The 16,189-nt window shown below is 46.7% G+C and overlaps 1 protein-coding gene across 1 annotated transcript in view; it reads left to right on the forward strand.

Moving 5' to 3' along the window:
• The window catches only part of LOC127629064 (uncharacterized), a 72,362-nt gene extending 58,176 nt beyond the window's left edge, over positions 1 to 14,186 (forward strand). Inside the window, exon 2 of the mRNA XM_052106102.1 lies at positions 13,980 to 14,186. The gene's annotated coding sequence lies outside the window, so the exon portion shown is untranslated. The remainder of the gene's footprint in view (positions 1 to 13,979) is intronic.
• The last annotated feature ends 2,003 nt before the right edge of the window (positions 14,187 to 16,189 follow it).

The raw sequence follows: 16,189 nt of genomic DNA on the forward strand, positions 1-16,189 counted from the left end.
TAGCATATTCCTGAACTCTGACAATTACTAAAGCTAGTCGTTACAGTCACTGTCAGTCTGAGGTCAAGCGGCTTCTAAATGCCAAAGATCTGCATTGCTGCAAGAGGATTCTTCGACAAACAGAAAATATTAAGATTACAATATTTATTTAAATAGATATATACTTTTTTTTACATTATAAATGTCTCTAAATCATCTCTAAACCATATAATGTACATTAACATACTGTACAAAACTCAAATAATTCAATATCACATATCTCTAGCTCTTCAGGTAGGAAGGAGGAAGTGAGAGCCGGATAAAAATTCCACTAAAGTCTTTAATATCAACGCTTTTCAGTGACACACACAAACTAATGTTTTTCAGCAGAACAAATGAACACACACATAGACACTTCTGACAGTCTCCATTTCTCTCCCCTCTGGTGGTCTGGATTGCCCTGTTATCCCCCTCCAGCTCTCACAGCAACACAAAAGAGCTGTTAGAGATCATTTCCCACAGGTGTCAATCCTCATCGCTCTTCCATCCCGGTTTCACTCTATACAGATGAAGGGTGAGGGTCAAAATCCCTTGTCTCTTCAGATATATCAATACATATATATATATATATATATATATATATCCTTTTATATCAATATCTATCTGTATTCTGTTGCTTAACTTCTTTAATAAAGTGATGAATTAACTATATGCATGATCACATAATCAATTCTATTTTCTTATGCATAACTGAAATATACTTTGAATCATGTGTGTGTTGAATGCTAATGTAGTGACTTTCTCAAGGAGGACAGGAAAACAGGGGGTCTGGCACAAGGTAAGCCTTTTTAATTGTTTTTTTATAATGTGCACACACACACACGTAAGCACAGAAACGCTGGGTTGCTGTACGTCCGTCTCCCTCTGCTCTGTGGCTGCTGGCTTTTTATCCGCTCTCCTCGCTCTACTGCAATTAGAGACAGGTGTTAGACATAATTTAGCTCAGGTGTGAGCCCTTACCGCTTTTCTCCCGGACGGGCGCTGACCACGCCCCGCTGCCACATACCCCCACCGCCCGACTCAGGCCGGGCGTCATCCGCCTGCCTACCACTCCCCCATTTCTGGAGAGGAAGTCAGCGGCAGCCATCTGCACCCCGGTCTGTGGACCACCTTGAACTTAAAAGGCTGGAGGGCCAGATACCAACGGGTGATCCGGGCGCTAGTATCTTTCATGCGGTGGAGCCACTGCAGTGGGGCATGATCCGAGCAGAGGGTGAAGGCCCACCCCAGCAGGTAGTATCGGAGGGTGAGGACCGCCCACTTGATGGCCAGACACTCCTTCTCTATGGTGCTGTACTTAGTCTCCCTTAAGGAGAGCTTCCGGCTAATGTACAGCACCGGGCTCCTCTCCCTCCACCACCTGCAGAGTACGGCCCCCAGCCCTCTGTCTGAAGCGTCCGCCTGCAATACAAAGGGGAGAGAGAAGTCAGGTGCATGCAAAAGCGGCCCCCACAAAGTGCAGCTTTAACCTGCGTGAACGCCTGTTGGCACTGCTCTGACCATTGGACCGGATCTGGAGCCCCTTTTTAGTGAGGTCAGTCAGCGGGCTGGTGACGTCCGAATAATTGGGTACAAATCTTCTGTAATAGCCAGCCAGCCCCAGGAACTGCCTCACCCCTTTTTGGTCTTAGGTCTAGGGCAAGTCGCAATCGCCGTGGTCTTATCAATTTGGGGACGCACCTGGCCATGACCCAAGTGGAACCCCAGATACCGTACCTCCACACGCTCAACCGCAAGCACTTCTTGGGGTTTGCGGTGAGCCCTCGCCGCCGCTAGCGATCTCAGGACGGCCCTCAGATGTTGCATGTGCCGCTGCCAATCATTGCTGTAAATGATAATATCATCTAAATAGGCAGCGGCGCACGCGGTGTGCGGTCTGAGGATCCGATCCATGAGTCGCTGAAAGCGTGGCTGGTGCCCCAAACAAACCGAAAGGAAGCGTCACAAATTGGTGTAATCCAAACGGCGTAGTGAAGGCTGTTTTCTCACGGGACATTGGTGTCAAGGGGATCTGCCAATAACCCTTCGTTAAATCCAAGGTCGAATAAAATCGAGCAGTACCTAACCGATCGAGCAGTTCATCAACACGGGGCATTGGGTACGCGTCAAATTTAGACACCAGCGTTGACTTTTCTGTAATCCACACAGAATCGAACAGACCCATCACTCTTGGGAACAAGAACAACCGGGCTGGACCAATCACTGTGGGATTCCTCTATTACGCCCATATCAAGCATCGCATCTAATTCTTCCCGTACTATTTTCTTTTTATGTTCGGGTAAGCGATAGAGCGCAACGCACCACCGCGCCCGGCTCGGTCTCGATGTGGTGCTGTATGATGTTTGTGCGGCCCGGTAGAGGGAAAACACGTCCGCAAATTCTTTTTGTAATTCAGAAACCTCTGTGAGCTGCCGCGGTGAGAGTTGGTCTCCACAAGGAACCGGAGTGTTGCGATTATAGTTTTTGTTTATCTCCGGTCCGAGCTCCGCCCTCTCCGAACTACCGTGGCCAGCGTCACAGAGGCCGCCTCCTCCCTCCATAATTTCAGGAGGTTGAGGTGATAAATTTGGCGTGCGCCCCTCTATCGGTACGTCTAACCTCATAATCGAGATCCCCACTGGCCGTGGTGACCTCAAAGGGTCCTTGCCACTTGGCGAGTAATTTAGAGCTCGATGTTGGGAGTAATACGAGTACCTTATCTCCCGGTGCAAATTCCCGTAGCCGAGCACCCCTGTCATACAGTCGGCGTTGGCGTTCTTGAGCTTGGAGCAAATTCTCCTGTGTTAGTTGCCCCAGTGTGTGGAGTTTTGCTCTAAGATCGAGAACGAACTGAATTTCATTTTTACTGTTAGAAGGTCCTCCTCCCACGCCATGGATGACGTCAAGGACACCGCTGGGCGTCGCCCGTACAGCAGCTCAAACGGGAGAACCCGGTGGAGGCTTGCGGGACCTCTCAGTACTGCAAACAACAGGGGTCTAGCCACTTATCCCAATTCCTAGCGTCATCGTGGTATGCAATTTACTGAATCATGTTCTTGAGCGTTTTATTAAATCGCTCCACTAGGCCATCTGTCTGAGGATGGTAAACGCTAGTGCTGAATCGATTTGATGCCCAAGAGCTCGTAAAGTTCGCGAAGTGTTCGTGACATAAAAGTCGTAGCCTTGATCGGTGAGGATTTCTTTCGAATCCCCACCGGAGATTATCTTGAAGAGTGCCCCTGCAACACTACGCGCGGAGATGTTGCTCAGAGGCACTGCTTCCGGATATCGCGTCGCGTAATCCACTAGGACTAACACGGCGATGTCCGCGTGCTGACCGTTCTAATGGCCCGACGAGGTCCATCCCAATTCTTTCGAAGGGGACCTCGATTAATGGTAGAGGGCGCAATGGCGCTTTTGGGGTGGCCGTGGGTTTACCAGCTGACATTCACGGCACGCCGCACACCACCTCGCGGACGCCACCGCCAATGCCCGCCAATAGAAACGGGCTATTAGACGGAGAAGTGTTTTCCGTTCCCCTAGGTGACCGGCCATGGGATTATAGTGAGCCGCCTGGAAAACCATTTCCGGCGGCTCCGTGGAATCAATAATTGCGTTACTTCCTCCTTTGTTTGGGCGTCCTGCGTCACCCTGTATAGCTGATCTTTAATAAGCTTAAAAATACGGATATGAAACGGCGACACCGGCCGGAGTTGTTGACCATCGATTACTCTCACTTGGTCAAAAGCGTGCTTAAGGGTTTCATCTCGCGACTGCTCCAAGGGGAAGTCCCCTCCGGAATTCCGGAGAGGAGGAGCGACAACCTCGCCCCTTCCCACGTCATTCGAGCAGCCGAGGGCGGCCCGGCCCGCCTCCCCGCCAAAGCATCGCACATCACACATCCCTTTACTTCCATGCAGGACCCATCCGCACAAACCCCCTCAATAATTTTCTAAAATTCGGCCAATCAGTACCCAAGATTAGCGGATGGGTGAGGCGGAACTAACCGCTGCCTCCACACTATGTCTTTCTCCCCGAATTTGATCGCCAGAGTCACCACGGGATACTTGTGAATATCCCCATGCACACACCTCACCCTCACCAGTTTAGCTGAGCCCAGAGCCCCGGGTTGAACCAAGCGTTGGTGGATGGTGGTCTGGTTACAGCCGGTATCCAACAAAGCTTGGTATGTACCCCCTGGATTCTTACCGAATCTGCACGCTCCAGCCCGATCGGGGCAGCCTGCTGAACATCGGAGACCCGCACCACTGCCCCTATTTCCATCAGCGGACACTGATCCCGAAGTGGTCCGGGTCTCCGCACCTCCAGCAGACCGGCCCAGGCGCTGCGGCCGCACCCGTGCTGGCGGGTGCCCCCACCTGAGGAGGAGAGCGGCTGAAGGACGGGAAGGGCTAGGCGGGTGTTCCCAAGTCCGGGAGGCTGGTCTCACAAACGCTCAGCGCCTGCGGGGCAGGAACGGACCCTGGGGAGAGAGCAGAGCGAGAGGGAAGAGGGGAGGGAAAAAAAACAGGGGAAGACACAGGGGAAGGGGAGAGAGAGAGAGGGCTCATCCGCCCTGGGAATCGCCGCCATGTGGTCCTCCGCGAGTCGCACGGCTTCCTCCAGCGACGCCGGGCGGTGGCACTGGACCCACTCCGCCGTCTTCCGGGGAAAACGCTGGACAAACTGCTCCAGTACCACCTGATCGACTAGCACCTCGACGTCGCGGTCCCGCGCGAGCAGCCACCTCCGACAGGCATCACGGAGCCGCTGGGCGAACGCAAACGGGCGGTCGGATTTATCGAGCTTCAAGGCCCGGAAGAGCTGGCGACTTTCTTCGGGACTCCGACCAACCCGTTGCAAGATGGCTCTCCTCAGATCAGGATAAGCCAGGAGGCTTGTTGCCTGCAGCTGTTGCGCTGCGAGCTGTGCTTCCCCGGACAACAGAGGGACTAGACGGGCTGCCCACTGGTCTTGGGGCCACCCCCAAATTTCCGCCGATCGTTCGAACAGATCGATGAATGCCTCTGGATCATCTGCCGGCCCCATCTTCTGTAACGCGGGTGGGGGCAATGTGGCGCGGGTGTCCGGGGTCGCGGCTGCGGCTGGAGCGGCCTCCTGGCTGAGGAGGCTCCGGATGGCATGCCGGTCCTCTGCTTGAGCCCGCATGATCTCGAAGAACCGACGATCCTGGTCTTGCCGGACTTCAAGCAGGGATTGTTGGTGGCTCTGATGGAGTGTCGCGAGGGACTGGAGGACTTCCGTCAGCTGGGAGGACTCTATGTCACTTCAGATGTAATAGTAGACTCTGTTCCATCATCAATTTCTTCCCGGGTTTCGGCACCAGTGTAGTGACTTTCTCAAGGAGGACAGGAAAACAGGGGGTCTGGCACAAGGTAAGCCTTTTTAATAGTTTTTTTATAATGTGCACACACACACACGTAAGCACAGAAACGCTTGGTTGCTGTACGTCCGTTTCCCTCTGCTCTGTGGCTGCTGGCTTTTTATCCGCTCTCCTCGCTCTACTGCAATTAGAGACAGGTGTTAGACATAATTTAGCTCAGGTGTGAGCGCCCTTACCGCTTTTCTCTCCCGGACGGGCGCTTGACCACGCCCCGCTGCCACAGCTAACTAGCCTCTTTTAGGAACATTCCAGAGTCTTTCTCTCTGTCCTGCACGTCGGCTGAAGGTCTTTTGGGGATAAGCTTATCTGTGATGCTCTCCAGTCTCTCAGGGGAGGGGGCATGGAGAATGCGTTAAACATAGGTTCCAGATGTATTCTGTGTTTGATTGTTACCTTTCCATGACTAATTATATGGTTTAAAGTCCTATGTAATAATACCTGAATAGTAGAAGTGTGATTTTTCTCTTATTATTTCTTTAGGGAAGAAATGTATGTTATTTCTACCCCTCTCCTCTGCCCGAGGAGTGAATATTTTATCTCTCTGTTTTGGTTTAAATGGCCTGATAACGTTGTGCTCTGGCTCTCTTGTGCCCAGAGAAGAACTGTCGTTCGTCAGTGTTTTGTGTGTGCGTTTGACTTTCTACCCAGGTTTTGAACCCAGGGATGCACACCAGGCCGACTTGAAGACGCCCCGCGACCATCTGCGAGGTCACTTCAGATGTAAATCTCGGGCTCGGACGACAAGTGCGCTGATTAATGTTGATAGGCCGCATAGCTGTCTATATGTTGTGACTTTATGGTCTTTTAGCCAATCAGGAGTAAAATAATGGAATGTACGTCCTTGCAAATGGTATAATTGATGTAAGATTTTGTGTAAGGTACGAGTTGGCTTTCGATCTCCTCGTGAGACTTTGCCGCTGGCTCTACCAATTTCACTGCAGACTATACTTCAGTAAATTTTTGATTCTTTAATTGAACTTCTCGACTCCTGGTCTTCTTTCTCCATATCTGGTCCGGGTCACAACTGTTATACCCCTAACAGTTTGGTGGAGAATGCGGGCAATCACTCCGTGGTGACATCTCTGGCAAATCAGCAAACAAGGTAGGAAGCTTTTATTAATTGTTAGGGCTGTCTGACTGGAAGAGATTTTGAAGGGGAGCGGGAGAGCTTCACTCCGACGAGGTGAGTGAAGAGTAATTTAATTATACTATTGAAAGTATAAGAAGTCGCTGAGAGAGCTGTTAAGGGTTAAAACAGCAAACAGCGCAAGTGAAACGTGCTCTGTGAGGGGGCCCAGGTGGGCATGGGTGAAGCACCACCCCGGCAGAGTGCGTCCCTGGACGGGAGGTCCAGTGGCACCGTAAACCTGCTCAATCTCTTCCAGCTCAGATAGGGGTACCCCGAGCTTAGTGAATCAGGCAGTTAGGGATTCAGATATTAGGTATAAAAAAATAAAATAAAATACAATAGGGATTGTTTTGCCAGGGATGCATCAGGAGCGGTCCCAAGTAAATAAATAAATTATGACCCGAATTGGTATGGATCAGTATATGTGACCAGGATGTTTGTGAAGAATACTTTGTGGTGTATTGTGTAGAAATCCAGTATCGTTGCTGCTATAGTTAATTTATCCGCGTAAAATATTTGCTGCTAAAATATTTTCGGTAGTGATTTTCAACTGTGACCAAGAAAAATGACTGATAAAGGGAATTTTCTGAGTAGTTCTGACCAAAACGAGGAGGGCACACGCTGTAAACAGCTCTGCTCTGACGAGCTCAAATCAAAGAAATGTGCACAGCTCATTAAGAAAATGGTCAGTCAGGGGTTTGATTCTGATTGGAACGTCATGCAGCAGATTGACTGGCTGCAGAACAAAAAAGATGCTGATAGGGCCAAATATCTATCCGTGTTTGCCTATTCATGGATTTGTAAACTGGGTGGTATACCTTTAAGCCATGAAAAGGCAATTCCAAATATGATGGACGGATGGTCTAGTTTGATTGCCCAGCATGATAGAGTGGCAAAAATTATTGGGCAGGAAGTCGGCTGTGATCTGTGTAGTTTGAGTAAGGGTTTCGAGGCTGTTTGTGAGAAGGCAGAAAATGCTGTGAAAAATGAGACAGTTCCCCGTGCTCCATTGGCCCCCACCTTCTCTTCTCAGACTGCTCAGGCAGCTGCTGCTTTCAGCGCTGCTGATCAGACTGATAATCAGAACGATGGGCCATATGCTGAGGCACGCGGATTGTTGAATGTGGCTGTTTCGCGCCCCCCACCTTATGACATTTCGGAGATTCCTGCCGTGCAAGCAAAGCAGATTAAGCAAAAACCGGGGGTTGGAAATCTTAACTTGTCCCCCAGAGAAATGTCTAAACCCATTGAGACGGCATTCGCCGCCCCAATCCGACATCAGGCTTGGGGAGGATTGAATACTGAGATGGGTGCTGGCTGGGAGGATGGTCAATGGGTCAGACTCACAGCGGCTGAGAAAAACAGTTTGCTTGCAGGGTTGGAACCTTTTAAGTTGTATAACCCAAACAAAATTCTATGGGACAGGCTAGAGGCCGTTGCTAGGCAACAGAATCTGGGGATGGCAGATATACAGTCTTTGGTTGAGGGTTTAGTTCCCACCAGCAAATTAAGGGCGGTTCAGATTGCTCCTTTACACCCCAGAGTCCCCACAGATTGGCCTGAGTTTTGTGAAGCTTACTCAGATTACAAGTTACGCGTGAAAGATATTTTGGGTCGGGGGTCTTTTCCCTGGACCAGTGTGACACAGATTAAACAGAGGGCTGGCGAAAACCCCTTAGAATACATTGAGCGCTTTCGCATAGCCTATGAAATGTACTGTGCTGCAAACAACAACGCAGAAGATCTTGATTCTGCCATAGTGATAGAATCCGCTACAGGCGGATTGAATAAACAATACCGAGACATGTTGTTGAACAGTGCCATTGACATCAGATACTGGGAGGATTTGCTTCGTTGGTGCTCTGTAAGCTGGAGCCGTTTGCAAACGTGTGATGATGATGTTAATGTGGGTAAAGTATCTGCTGTGTCAGTTGAAGTGGAAATGAGTCCCCGCAATAACATAACCTGCTATAATTGTGACGAGAGAGGTCATACCTCTAGAGATTGTACCAAGCCTGTTGCCAGATGCAGAAATTGTAAAAGAGAGGGCCACATTGCTAGACATTGTCATAGTGGTAAACAAAAAAATCACAGAAATGAGAAAAAAGAAGGTCCTAAAAATGATGTTTCTGTCAACAGTGATGCTCCGAAGCTTAACTCTCTGACTACAGCTGAGCTCAAAAAGCTGAGGCAGCTGATAGGGGACGAATAGGGGTCAGCGGCCTCCGGTTCATGTAATTATGCAGACACCCGCCCATTCATAAATGCGTTGTTAGGAGGCCGGCGATGCCTTATTTTGATTGACACGGGCGCGACTGTATCAATTACAGATCTCGATCTTGAGATCACTTCTGAAACTTTGTATATAGAAGGTCTAAATGGCACAAATGTATATCATAAATCTGTTCCTATCCCTCTAACCATTTCTAACTCTGAAAAAGTCTATTGGACTGAATTTTGGGTAGGGAAAAATACTGTAGGGACTCTAATTGGTGTTGACATTCTGAAAGAACTCGAAGCTGATGTTTTGCTTTCTCAAGATAAGCTAGTGCTTGGCTGCAATGAAACAATTCGCTTATCTCAGAGTGGCCCCCACCATGAGCAGAGATGTGCAGTGGCTGAACCTGCTAGTCTAACTGAAACTCGCCCTGAGTGGAAGTTTATAATTTCCAAATTTCCTGATGTATGGGCAAAAGATAAATATGATTGTGGTTTAGCACAGATTCAGCCACTGAGCATCCCAGGTCCTTTGCATGAAGCCAGAAGACAATATCCTTTGAAAAATGAGGCTCGAGAGGGGGCTGACACTGTTGTAGATGAACTATGCAAACGGGGGATTGTGATTCCCTGCTCCTCTCCCACTAACTCTCCCATGTGGCCTGTCAAAAAGCCGGATGGGAGCTGGCGTTTGACCATTGATTACACTTCTCTGAATTCAGTGTCTGAGAAAATGCACCCTCTGGTGGCCAACCCCGCAACTATCCTACACGAGATAGGATCTGAACATTATCTTTTTACTGCTTTAGACATTTCTAACGGTTTTTGGACTTGTCCCCTAGCCAAGGAGGACCAAGGCAGATTTACTTTCACCAGCAGGGGTCGCCAATGGACATGGAGTCGTTTGCCACAAGGTTTCTGCAACTCACCCACACTGTTTCATCAGGTACTAGCATCCTTCATCGATCCGGTAAGAAAACAAATTGAATATGACGGATCTGTTGTCCTACAATATGTGGATGACATTTTAATTGCTAGTCCAACCAAGTTCAAACATTTGACTGCTGTACAGACTGTTTTGAATGCCCTCCAAAACGGGGGATTCAAAGTGAACTTGAAGAAAGAAAAATGTGGATAAATATTGACATTGAAACTGCTATCAACCCTGCCTCCTTACTTCCAGAAGAAGGAACTGCACACAACTGTGCCCGACTGATCGAGACGGACAGCCAGAGCCCTCTTCAATCTGAACCACTTTCTGATGCCATGAAGTTGTTCGTGGATGGTTCCAGCTTTCATGAACAGGGAAAACGCTTCACTGGCTGGGCTGTTGTAAATGAACATGGTGAAACTGTTGACTGTGGTTCTCTTTCAGGAGGAGGGGCTCAAGTGGCCGAGCTGGTCGCATTGACACGAGCATTGCAGTATGGCCAGGGGAAACGAGTCAATGTTTACACTGACAGCCGTTATGCATATGGTGCTGTTCATGACTTCGGCCCTGTGTGGATTTCTAACCACTGCCGGTCTGCCGATCTCTCATCAACAGCAGGTAAAAGAACTTATGAATGCCTGTGATCTTCCTGCAACAGGAGCAGTTATCAAAGTCACTGGACATGCAACGGACAATTCTCCTGAGGCCACAAGAAACCGAGCTGCTGACACAGCTGCCAGAGAGGCTGCATCACGGACTGAGACTTGCGTGAGTGTTATGGCTCTTGCTCCTCAGGAGAGTGAGACCCCCAGGGACCTTTTTAAACTCTATGATGAGGATGACCCTGAAGAGATAGAACAATGGACAAAATTAGGAGCTCAGAAAAATGCAGAAGGACTGTGGAAATTTAATGAGCGTTTTGTTTGTCCTGTTTCTGCTAGAACTGAACTAATGTCTTTGTATCATGGTTTGGCACATGCAGGTCCTGAAAAACTACATGCAATGATTTCCAAAACCTGGTGGTGGCCCCGACTGAGGGCTTCTTGCAATGATTTTTGTAAGAGATGTCTAGTATGCCTTAAGGTTAATTCTTCTTCTAAGCTGAAAATTCCCTTAGGACATGCCCCTCGACCTCAAGGGCCGTGGACACACCTCCAAATTGATTTCATAGGTCCACTGCCCCCTAGTGGAGGTTTTACATACATTCTAATGATTGTTGATCTGTTTTCCAGATGGGTTGAGGCATTTCCACTGAGAAACTGCACCGCAGATGCAACCGCCAAGATTATGTTGAATGAAGTTTTCCCAAGATGGGGTTTGCCCTTACAAATTGATTCAGATCAGGGTACACATTTTACAGGGAAGGTGATGAAAAATGTCATGAAATTGATGGGGGTGAGGCAATACTTTCACATTCCATTTAGGCCCCAATCTAGCGGATCTATTGAATGCACTAATCGTACGCTTAAAACTTCATTGAGAAAGAGATTGTTGGAGTGGGGGAAAGGGTGGCATGCGGCTGTCCCAGCGATTTTGTTAAGCATGAGAGCCAGCCCTAACAAGACTACACAGCTCAGCCCTTTTGAGGTAATGACAGGTCGCTACATGCGGCTGCCCTGGGATGCCCCCTTGCAACATGAGGGACCATCCGGGCCTTTGAAAGACGATTTACAAAATTATCTGAAAGCTTTGGATGACAGTCTGCGAGACACACGGGTTAGTGTTAGCACACGACAAGCAGATCGAGATAATGTTGAGCAAAAAGACATGCCTGCTTTGCCTGAAATAGGTGACAATGTAATGTTACAGCGGAGATAGTTTCCCCTTAGGTCCGAAATTTGATGGGCCTTATCAGGTGGTATTGACCACTAACACCTCTGTTCTACTGGACAGGGGGTTTTGGGTACCGTATGGAGACATTGGTCACAGGTGAAACCACTTGAAAAGTGTAACAACTTACTACCTCGGGATCATTAAATGTCTGTCGTGTATGTTAAAATCCTAGAATTCTAGAACAAATGTTTTATCATTACAGATGGCTGAATCCGACGACATACTGAAGCTGCTAATTCTTCAAGAAGAAGTGCGTAGTGAGAGACGACTGAAAGTGAAACGAGCTTTCATCCGATTGGTACTTCCGCTCTCGTTGGTATTTTTAATTCTGATCGCTTTATCATTTTTGATGTGGATTCAAATTTCAATTTGGACAGGGAGATTCCATGCATTTTCAACTCATTGGGATTGTGAGGAGATCGATAACCGTCCATCATGGGTACAATACCCATGTCTAAATTCAACTGAGGGTCTAAATTTAATTCCGACCATGTACCAAAAGGTAAATGATCGTTGTTATCGTCTGGACGGAAATGAGACAGTGACCTATTGGCTTGGTCACTCCCCAAATTATCCCGATACTACCCTCATTATGCAAAAAGGTCGGTGGATGAGGAGTGGAGGCGTTGACCTGTTTGAAGGAGATTTCAGTTCAATGAGCTGGATCCCTGACCACATAGCTCGTGAAAACATGAGTGCATGCTCTATACTGAATGGATATGGTTAATCGATATTTGTTAAAATCTAGAAAAGGTGAGAGTAGAGCAGAACGAAGGAGGCGTCAGGTAGCAGATGTGAATGACTCCCACCTGATTTTAGGTGGAAAAGCATTGAAACTTCCGTTATACCCAAGTGCTCCTGATCCTCGCCACATCATGTCATACTATCTTCCCAAAGCTAAGAATGAACTTGGTTACAACAAAGTCGTTAAAGATGTAGCCCAAAGCTATATATACAGCAATATTGTGATTAGAGAAGAACCGGGGTCTGATGAGTATCAAACAGCAATAAATGATAAGGATTTGATGAGATGGGAGTGTTAGTCCCAACTAAATGCCACATGATCCGATGGGACACTAATAGGGCTTACGGTGCAGTCTGTGATAGGTTAGGACGGATAGATAAAACTGACAGGGACAAGTTCGATCTGAATGGCAGTAAAAATGGTTTGCCTGTTATTAATGCTTTGTCCCTCTCTTGGCCCAGGTACACTAGATTCGATGACCCTTGGAAGGAGACTGCACATGTTGAGCGTTGTTTAGGTAAAGAAATTCAACAGTGGTTTGTTAAGATGTTTCCTCCTGGAGATGTTGATAAATGTAGAGAAATTTCTGAGAAGCTCACCGGTGTGAAGATGATGGAGATACCCTGGGAGGTGTGTAATGCTTCTTTTGTTAAGTCAGGTTACACTTGGGCTAGTTTTTCTGATGTGTTGCACCAGTATGAGTTTGCTAGGAACCTTGCTAACAGAACTGTTTTCAACATGGATCACTTGCATGATTACCTTGAAGATAAATGTTATAATCCTACATCGATGGCTTATAATGTGACAGCATGGATGCACTTGCAAGTGTTTAAACTGAATATTGAAATGATGTACACTCGAGCAAAGACTAGTCTGGTACCTTTAAAGTATGAGGAGCTGTTGTGGGACAATTATAAATCATTTCAGGTGAGGATGTGGCCTCAGTTGTCCGATGTAGCTATTGGAGATGAGTGGTTTGACAGGGCAAAACAATTTAGACAATTTCTGAGTCCAATTCCTTCAGTACAGGAAATCAGAGATCTAGAGTCTAAGGCTCCATCAGAGGACTGTGCTAAACACAGGTTGACACACCCCATGTGTCCTGCATGGCGTCCAGTTGATAAGAGTAAGAAAGCTAACGAAGCAGAGCTGTCTCTTTGTGTTGCAGAGTTGAAGCAGAAGACTGAATATTTTCCTCGGTTGAAGGCGCAAACAGCTCGGCAGAAATGTATCACTGCATTTCTGGAACAGATAAAAACTAATGATCCATTTGCAGGTTATGAGTATTTGAATTCTGTATAGCTTAAATCTAAGGGCACTCCATGGTATACTGATTCGGAACCTCCGTCTGCTATAGCAGTAGCATTGGTTTTGGCTTTTTCGGTAGGAGCAATATTTACTGACATGACGGAAAGAGTGGAGGAATATGTGGAGGAAGCTTGGGAGGAGTTTGTGGCTGCGTCAGAGGATTTGGTCATGGGAGCTGTTAAATATGTGTTATATGCTTTTGGAGCTCTTTTGGGAGTGGGTGTCCTCTGTCTGTGTGTGTGGATGTGTGTTCGTTTCTGTTTTTCTTATGTATGCAGGTCTGCTTGCAGTAACTTGAACCCTTCCGAGGAGGAGAACCGACTGAGAAAACTGACGACATGCTTGAAAGAGAAACTTAAGAAGGATAACATTCATGCCCTGTTGTGAGTGGAAGGTGGGAGAGCCTTCGCGTGGGGACTGGGAATTTTTAGTATCCAGCATGTCCGCAATGAGGCGAAGAGACAAGTGTGACCCGTCAGGGAAGCATGCGTTACCACTCCACCTTCCGTAGTGACCTCACTTGGTAGACCAGACGTGGCGGTATTGGACCCCACATTGGTCTAAAACGGGGGACTGAAGGGTGAGGGTCAAAATCCCTTGTCTCTTCAGATATATCAATACATATATATATATCCTTTTATATCAATATCTATCTGTATTCTGTTGCTTAACTTCTTTAATAAAGTGATGAATTAACTGTATGCATGATCACATAATCAATTCTATTTTCTTATGCATAACTGAAATATACTTTGAATCATATGTGTGTTGAATGCTAACTAGTCTCTTTTAGGAACATTCCAGAGTCTTTCTCTCTGTCCTGCACGTAGGCTGAAGGTCTTTTGGGGAAAAGCTTATCTGTGATGCTCTCCAGTCTCTCAGGGGAGGGGGCATGGAGAATGCGTTAAACATAGGTTCCAGATGTATTCTGTGTTTGATTGTTACCTTTCCATGACTAATTATATGGTTTAAAGTCCTATGTAATAATACCTGAATAGTAGAAGTGTGATTTTCTCTTATTATTTCTTTAGGGAAGAAATGTATGTTATTTCTACCCCTCTCCTCTGCCCGAGGAGTGAATATTTTATCTCTCTGTTTTGGTTTAAATGGCCTGATAACGTTGTGCTCTGGCTCTCTTGTGCCCAGAGAAGAACTGTCGTTCGTCAGTCTTTTGTGTGTGCGTTTGACTTTCTACCCAGGTTTTGAACCCAGGGACGCACACCAGGCCGACTCGAAGACGCCCCGCGACCATCTGCGAGGTCACTTCAGATGTAAATCTCGGGCTCGGACGACAAGTGCGCTGATTAATGTTGATAGGCCGCATAGCTGTCTATATGTTGTGACTTTATGGTCTTTTAGCCAATCAGGAGTAAAATAATGGAATGTACGTCCTTGCAAATGGTATAATTGATGTAAGATTTTGTGTAAGGTACGAGTTGGCTTTCGATCTCCTCGTGAGACTTTGCCGCTGGCTCTACCAATTTCACTGCAAACTATACTTCAGTAAATTTTTGATTCTTTAATTGAACTTCTCGACTCCTGGTCTTCTTTCTCCATATCTGGTCCGGGTCACAACTGTTATACCCCTAACACAGACGTCGCTCGGCAACGCCCACATCACCACACATTGCATTTTCCTGATCTACTCTTACATTTTTAGCATACTGCACTGCTAGTATTTAGTCTTTATGCTCAATCACTTGTTTTTTATATTATTTGTCATTTGTAAGTGGATTTGTCATTGTAAATTATGTCCGGACTTAACAATGGATTGGGCCACTGTTATACTCGCACATTTGGAAGCTCCACTGGGACATGTCATCAATTTTCCATCACAAAAACCCGCTATCTGATCAGAGATGCACTCGTAACATTTGAGAGAGTGTCCTTAAGTAAGGAAGAAAGAAAGACTTTAATTGGCATCTCTGTGTATACCAAACAATTCATTAATACTGTACATGCTGAGGGGTTTCTGTACCTCCAGAGAGAAAAATTAAAAGAAGTGCAACAGAGATTTCAGGGCTGTTTTATGACTGCTAAAAAGGGGAAGGTTTAATGTAGATTCTTAAAAAGTAGTAGCAGGAGTTGTACCACAGAAATTACAAAGAGATTACAACTTTACTTTATAATGTTTTAACACTATTTTCTCAGACTTTATGCTCCTTGGTTTCCTCCTCGCAACTTTCCACTTTTTACTGTTGTATTTTTTAAAATGTTGACAATGTAAGTGCAGTCAGGGTTGTCAGGCACCTATTTTGTTTGAGGGGCACCAATGTCAGCCACCGCAACCCTAATCCAACCAGACCCCCCTCCCCCTTCCTATAAATCAATGGAAACAGTATCACTTTTTTGTCAATAATTGGTTACATTTTATGAGTAGGCTTGCGTGTCTAACATCTTTTTTTGCAAGAATTTTCCATCCACAACGTGGGTGGATGTGGTAAAGAAACCACACCATCGAAACATGGTGGCTGAACAGTTCTTAATGTGACAAAACCATTTGAACCTTTGTTATACATAATGTAAACTCAGTTTAAATACTACAAATTATGCATACAAAATGCACATCATACAGTATTTACCATTATAAATGATGAATTATTT

The sequence above is a fragment of the Xyrauchen texanus genome, chromosome 35 (genome assembly GCF_025860055.1).
Source record: "Xyrauchen texanus isolate HMW12.3.18 chromosome 35, RBS_HiC_50CHRs, whole genome shotgun sequence".
Taxonomy (NCBI): domain Eukaryota; kingdom Metazoa; phylum Chordata; class Actinopteri; order Cypriniformes; family Catostomidae; genus Xyrauchen; species Xyrauchen texanus.